This window comes from Petaurus breviceps, unplaced genomic scaffold, assembly GCF_028583685.1.
Source record: "Petaurus breviceps papuanus isolate PSGF00001 unplaced genomic scaffold, PetGlider_PUasm1.0 90459, whole genome shotgun sequence".
NCBI classification, from domain to species: Eukaryota; Metazoa; Chordata; class Mammalia; order Diprotodontia; family Petauridae; genus Petaurus; species Petaurus breviceps.
The window spans coordinates 846,922-854,013 of NW_027187259.1; the positions used below are offsets into that span (position 1 = coordinate 846,922).

General features: G+C 46.7%; 1 protein-coding gene across 2 annotated transcripts in view; it reads right to left on the minus strand.

The window, feature by feature from the left end:
* Positions 1-6,731, minus strand: part of CYSLTR1 (cysteinyl leukotriene receptor 1) — a 33,357-nt gene extending 26,626 nt beyond the window's left edge. For both annotated transcript variants that reach the window (XM_069062516.1, XM_069062515.1), the window contains exon 1: positions 6,452-6,731. The gene's annotated coding sequence lies outside the window, so the exon portion shown is untranslated. The remainder of the gene's footprint in view (positions 1-6,451) is intronic.
* Positions 6,732-7,092: the final 361 nt, after the last annotated feature.

Consider the following 7,092-nt stretch of genomic DNA (forward strand, 5'->3'; position numbering starts at 1 on the left):
CTGTAGGGTTTTATAGTGAGGCAGACATAGGGAACACAGCCCAATCTGAAGCATGTCAGAGAATGTTAATAAAATGACAGAGAGGGGTCAGCATTCCTTTGGACTCATAGGCTATGCTCATGGATATTTAGCAGTCTCTAACTGTATCTCCCTTTCTCCTCTCTTCCTCTAAGTAAACTGGGCTGATTTAACTAGCCTGCATCATTGGTAATTTACTCTAGTCCCTTCATTTTACAAATGAGGAAAGTGAGGCTGAAAGGTTAAGAGACTTGCCTAAGGTCACATAGCTATTGTGTGGCCTAGCTGGTATGTGAACTCAAGTCTTCTGATAAAGAAACCTTATTGGCTTGAGGAGATGGGCTTAGGACAACTCATTCAATAATTTTGAGTAAAAAGGTCAAGAAGCAAGAAGGTTGTCCTTGAAAGAAAGGAAATGAGGCAAATCAGATGTATTTGGAGCCAAGAAATCCCACCTGGAGAGTGGGAGAGTGGGAAGGCCCAGGGGCTAAGAGCTCAGTACTAGGTAGGTACTCATGTATCTAGGACAAGTCCTTTCCCCCTCTTGGAAGCAGAGTTTCCTTAGATATGTATGAAGTCCTTCCCCAAATTCCCAATGTATAACTCTGTGATACAACCCACTTTTCTCGAGTTACTCTGAAGCCTGAATCACTACAACTTTAGAGACAGGAAATGTCCTCTAAACACACTGTCACATTGGAGCATGTCCAAGGGGAGCCACCAAGATGGGAGTTGAAACCATGCCATGTGAATATCAAGTCCAAGAATGTTTAGTCTGGAAAAGCCGAGATTTAGGGTAGGCACAACAGCTATCTATCTGGAAGGCATTAAAGTGGAAGGAGGATTGTCGCTGTTGAGTGGTTCAGTCATGTCAGACTCTATATGACTCTGTGGATGCTGTCCAGGGGGTTTTCTTGGCAAAGATACTGGAGTGGTTTGCCATTTCCTTCTCCACTAGGATCCAGTTTTACAGCTGAGGAACTGAGGCAAATAAGGATTAGGTGACTTGCCTAGGGTCACACAGCTAGTAAGTATCTGGTCCCTTCCATGTTGAAATTGTGAATTCTTGAGAAACAAGCTAAAGACCTCCATAAAATTGGTCTTAATTAAACAGAAGAACTATGATTTGGCCTCTTCATATCCCAGGTTCCAATATACATTAGGGACAAAGCCTGGAATGATGCCTGGGGAGAACCAGGGTCCCAAATTCCTATTGAGAAGAGGTGAAACTCTGATTGTCCTTCCTTCCCTGCACAGGCATCTTGATGTTTAACATGGGCCATAACCTAGGGGGACACATGCCACAGACACAAAGATTGCCTGCCTAAGTCATCTCCCCTGCCTTACAGGGGCTGCCGTCAGCATGGAGGACACATGATGAAACATGCCCCACTCCTCTTGGGAGAGAGGGGTGCTCCATGTGACACACACTGGTGGCCACAGTTACTGTTATTGGTGGTTTTAACTGTTTTTCTCTGTTATGAAGTAGGGTTTTGTGGAATGAGAAGGACATCAGGAAATGTCTGTGGCATAAAAAATAAAAGGCATCGATCCAAATTTAAAAACCATACAAAGCAAGATGGTGATCTCGTGACCAAGGCCAGTCTTACTTAAGAGCAGGTTGGGGCTGAGAGGCTCCGGGAAGAGCCCTTGGCTGCCCAATTGCTCCCCCACCAGCATGTGGATGCCTGAAATCTCTCAACATGGCCACAAACCCTTCCTTCCCTTTCAGGTACAGCATCAGGTTTAGAATTCAGATATTTCCAGACAAGGGGAGCAGCTGCCTCTCATCCACTGGGCTTGTTAGGCCTCCTCTGAGGGCAGGATTGAGCAGGAAGGAGGAAGGGACTAGATAGCAGATCCCTGAAAGCTAAGCTGGGGGGCAAGGATGGTGATCCTCAGGGGGATTCCAAGCTTGGTTCCAGGCTAGACCTATTTTTAAGTAATACAGTAACCCAGGCCCTTAAGGAAAGGTTTGTTTTTGAGCTAATGAGGAGGCAAAGAAGAATCCTGGGGACTGGAATGAGAAGACCCAGATTCCAGTTCCAGTCCTGCTACTTAATAGCTACATGACCTTGGGCAAGCCACTCCCTAAGCTGCCCTTTCTCCATCTGACTCACTTGACATCACACTCTGAGGCTGGCAAAGTGCTTTACTATATACGTGGTCTCATTTGATCAACACTGGGAAGTCAATGCTATTATTATTCCCACTTTGTGGATGAGGAAGTTGAGGCTCACAGGACTTAAGGGACTTGCCCAGGGTCACACAGCTAGGAAGTGTCTAAGGTCAGATTTGAACTCATAGAATCATACATCTAGAGCTGGAAGGGCCCTTGAGAAGTGACTTGCAGGGGGATTTAAAACAAGGTTCCTGGGACTTGAAATCTAATGCTCTTTCCATAGGATGATGCTATCTTATTGACTCCAAATCAAATACTCAACTACACAAAGACCCTTCATCTGTAAAATGAGGATGATCATTCCTGCCTTGCTCAAAAAGCCTCAGTAGCTCCATACTGCCCACAGAATAAGGTTCAGACTCCACTGCCTGATGTTCAGGGCCTCACCCTCAATCTGGTGCCACTCTACTTCCCCAGTCCTATCATTCCTCATTGAACAAGCTGCTCTCCAAGGAAGCTGTTTTGCTCTTTGTCCTATGAGTATAACCCCTTTCCCTCTTCTAGGCCTCTGTTAATGTTATTTCCATTGCTGGAATTATCTCTTCCTCCCAACCTCTGTTACTGTTGTTCAGTCGTTTTAATCATATCTGACCCTTCACTCCCCCGTTTGGGGTTTTCTTGGCAAAGATACTGGAGTCATTTGCCATTTCCTTCTCCAGTCTATTTTCCAGACGGGAAAACTGAGGCAAACAGGGTGAAGTGACCTGCCCAGGGTCATATAGCTAGTGAATGTCTGAGGCCTGATTGGAACTCAGGAAGATGATTCTTCCTGACTCTAGGCCCAGTGCTCTATCCACTGTACCATCTAGCCACCCCTGTTGAATTCCTAGCTAGCCTTTAAAGCCCAACTCAAATGGCCCCTCCTCCACATGGCCTCCTCTGCTCAGGTCAGTAACAGTCTCCCCTCTCTTACTTTATGTAACAGGTCTTTTACCCTCTCTTGCACACTGAGCATGGGCTACTGAGTGTTACCGTGTTTCCCTGATAATAAGACCTATCCCGAAAATAAGCCCTCCCCTTACTGTGTAAGATTCCTCTAAAATAAGCCCTCCCCCGAAAATAAGCCCTATTGAGATTGCTACTGTAGTGAAGGTGATCCCCTGCACTACACGCTACATTACAATACCCTCTGTATGCACCGTCCCTCCCCCCCACCGGTGAAACGCACGCCGCGCTCCAAGCTGCATCCAATCAGAGCTGCAGCAGTGAGTGCGTCATCCTATTCTTCCCCAGTGATTTGCTTATTGAATAAAGGTACATTTTTTTGTTCACATTTACCTGTTTATTAAAATTGCTGTCAATGTTCATTAAAATAAGCCCTCCCCTGAAAATAAGCCCTCTGGTGTTTTTCTGTCCAAAAAAATAATAAGACAGTGTCTTATTATCGGGGAAACACGGTATAGTTATCTTTCAGTGAGTCTCATTCCCATTTTGGACTGGTAGGACAGGGGCCATACACAATTGTGTCTCCCCTGGGTCTCAGCAATGCAAATGTCACTGGAGAGTATACTGAAAAAATACCAAGCCCAGATTTCTCTGGCCAGGCGTCTGCTGCATTCCCTTCATTATGGTTATGTGTACATAACACTCCCCAAACTTTCTGACAGCGGGGATGCCGATGCAGATGCCCTAGGTCCATTTCCTCTTTTGTACAAGAAGGGAGTTGAATTAGATGGCTGCTTTCTATGTTTACTGCCTTCACTGAATTGACCAATCTTCCTGTTCCTGGTCTAGCTTTCTAGTCTTATCATGTTAGAGCTGGAAGGGAGTGTAGGGTGTGGTTATACAAACCATAGTGACACAGGGGCCATAGATCATGGACCGGAAGGTGCCTTAGAAAGCCATCTAATCTAAACCCCCTCATTTGATAGATAAGGAAATCAAGGCCTGGAGATATGAAGTGTCCTGTCCATGGACACATGCACAGTAGGTGATGTAGCCAGGATTGGAATCCAGGGTCCTCTGACTTAAAAGCTGGTTCTTATTCCATCATACCCAGAGCCTCCTTACCTCTGAGATAAAATGCTAATTTCTCTGCATGGCATTTCACATTCTCCATCAATCTGGCTCCCACCTAATGGGCTAGCATGATTCCTGCTGTCCCCCTTCTGTACTCTCTGGTCCAGGCAAACTGAACATTCCATCTCTCAATGCCATAGCCTCTTCTGCCTCTTCTGATGCCCTTTCACATCTGCCTCAGAGAATTCCTAGATTCTTTCCACACGGGGCCCCTCCTGAGTCCCCTCCAATTGTTAGTACTCACCTCTCCTCAAATTACTTTGTATTTCCTTATCTGTGCAGGTGCAAAGTGTGTGCACATAGCAGGGGCTTAATAAATGCATATTGACTGATCCACACTATGTGGCATGGCTCCCATAGAATGTCAGCTCCTTAAGGACAGGGACTGATTTTATTCTATTTTTTGTCTTTGTAAGCCCATCGACAAGACTCATCCAGAAATTAACTTTGTTGAATTGTTTGCTAAACTAATCATAATAGCTGGCTAGCTATGCAAATAAAGCACTTCCCATTTGTCTGAGACTACTTTTGCAACCCCAGAAGTCTTACATTTGTCATGTAGAGCCACTTACATGGAAATGATTTAGGAGTGGTTGGTAATCTATCCTTGAAAACATCTAGAAATTATTTAAAACCAAATGTGGTCCTAAGACCAGGCTTAGCTCCCATGTGGCATTCATATGACACCTGCCTAATGTTTCCAGCTTCCAGAGCCTAGTCTGAGGCTCAGAAGGTAGAACTAACAAATCAAACTAATCGCAGATAGCCCCCCGGAAAAACTGCCCACTTGCTTCTGAAACCCATTTGTTGTTTATTGGACTTGGAATCAGAAGAAATATAGTATCTAGATCTATATCTACTATCAATGTATTACTAAAGGGAAATCACTTAAACTCCACAAGTCTCAGCTGTCTCACCTGGAAAAGGGGCATACTTGTACTACCTACCACTTTGCAAACTGGAAAGTGCAACAGAAAGGTGCTCTGTCATTTTCCTCATCTGTACTGCTGCCACAAAGCAGGAGGGTCTTCCTCCTCCCCAGAGTTTTTGGTTAGGATGTTAGATTCAGTAAGCTTTGTGTAGCCGAGGCCATGCATGGTAAGACTTCAGGAAATCTTTGCATGGCTTGAATTGAACTGAAGGCATGGCTTAGGAAGTTTGACTTCCTTCTACATTTTGGTTCAGGCCCTTCACAAACAGAAGGTCAAGAGCTAGAAAATGGCAAAGATGGGGAAGATCTGGAAATAAAGTGGGAAGAATTAAAAGGGAGCTGAGATAGGACCTTGGGACATGCAATGTCAGACCTACGAGAGACCTCAGAGCATAAACTATAGGCAGACTGTCAGGCCTGGAAGGTTTGGAATTTGGGACCAGAAGAAGTTGGCCGGTGCTTTGGGCTGTGCCCCTTATCATTTGGGGGATCAAGAGCAAATCTTACCACTTCAGTTCCCTTATCTATGAAATGGGGATGATGCTGATACTGTTTGGGCCATCTTACTCACAGTCAGTCAATAAGCATTTATTGAGCACCTACTATGTTCCAGGCATTGTGATAAATGCTGGAGGTAGAAAGAAGGCCAGAAAACATGGTCCCTGCCCTCAAGGACCTTATATTCTAATGGTAGAGACAACATATAAACAACTAGATCGATCCCAGATACCTGGAGAGCAGACAGAAGGGCACTGACAGCTGGGGGGACAGGGGAGGGCCTCCTGGAGAAGGAAGGAAGCCAGGGATTCTAAGAGGGCGAGGTGAGGGGGCATCAAAAGCCCCTTGTTTTACAGAGGAGGAAATTGAGGCCCAGAAGGGCAAGGGGTAGTGCTGGGGCCAGGTCTCTAGACTTCCAGTCACTTTCTACTTTGTCTCCAGAAAGGAAACTGCAACTAAATGAAACAAATCCAAACCTCCAGAGGGCAGTTCCCATAGCTCTTCTAGTAGATTGCCAGAAGGTCGGTCTTTGACAGTCTGCCTTCACCTGGGAAGTTCTGGGGCTGGCTGAAAGGTGCAGGGGTCTCCCAGTGGCCAGGGGAAGAGGGGCTGCCTGATTCACTTAGTGGAGCTCAGTCAAAGGAAGGAGGAAGAAAAGCATTCCCAGAGTAGCCCAACTTGAAGCCCCAAAGGATAGCCATGTTCTTTTCTTCCCTCCAAGGCTCCTGGGGATTGAGAGAGACTTGCAAATTGCCTTTTCTACCTACCTACCCTATAGCTACCCACTGAAGGAATCTCCTTACCTTAGGAAAGGCTCGAGGCTGCCCGTTGGGGATCCTTGGCAACTCGCCCCCAGAAGCCAATCCCAAAGGGTCCTGGCAATTCAAGCTGGCTGGCTCTGGGATGCCCACCCTAGGCGAGCTGGGCCGGATGCTGGCTGCTGCGTCCTGTCCTGTCCTGTCCTGTGAGCTGCCACCATTCACATGGTGCTTGCACAAGGCAGCTTCTGCAGCCAGATAGGTCGCTGCCGTTTTAAGGAGGACCTCTTGCCTGGTGGGGAGAGGGCAGGGCACGCTGGCTAGTCAATATTCAGTCTCCTTCCTCTTTCACATTAGTCCCCCCTCCTGCCCCCACCTCCTCCGGCTTTGAGTAGGGGAGAAGGGAGGGGAGGGAGGGAGGCAGAGAGGAAGGGACCAGTAATCATAGGAGTGAAAGGTTTGCAGGTTGTGTGGGGGTGGGTTGGAGAGTGGGTGGGCTTTTCCTATGAACTCCCCAGGAAACCGTGCAGCTGTGGGGAGTCTGGGAAGCAGGGAGGATTTTTATGACTAGGGTTGGGGGTGGCGGGGAGCTGGATTATCTGTAGGCGGGGAAAAGTGGATCTTACCAGTATATGCTAATGTAATTGGCATGATGTGAAACTTGATTCTTAGGAAGGATAATAGTC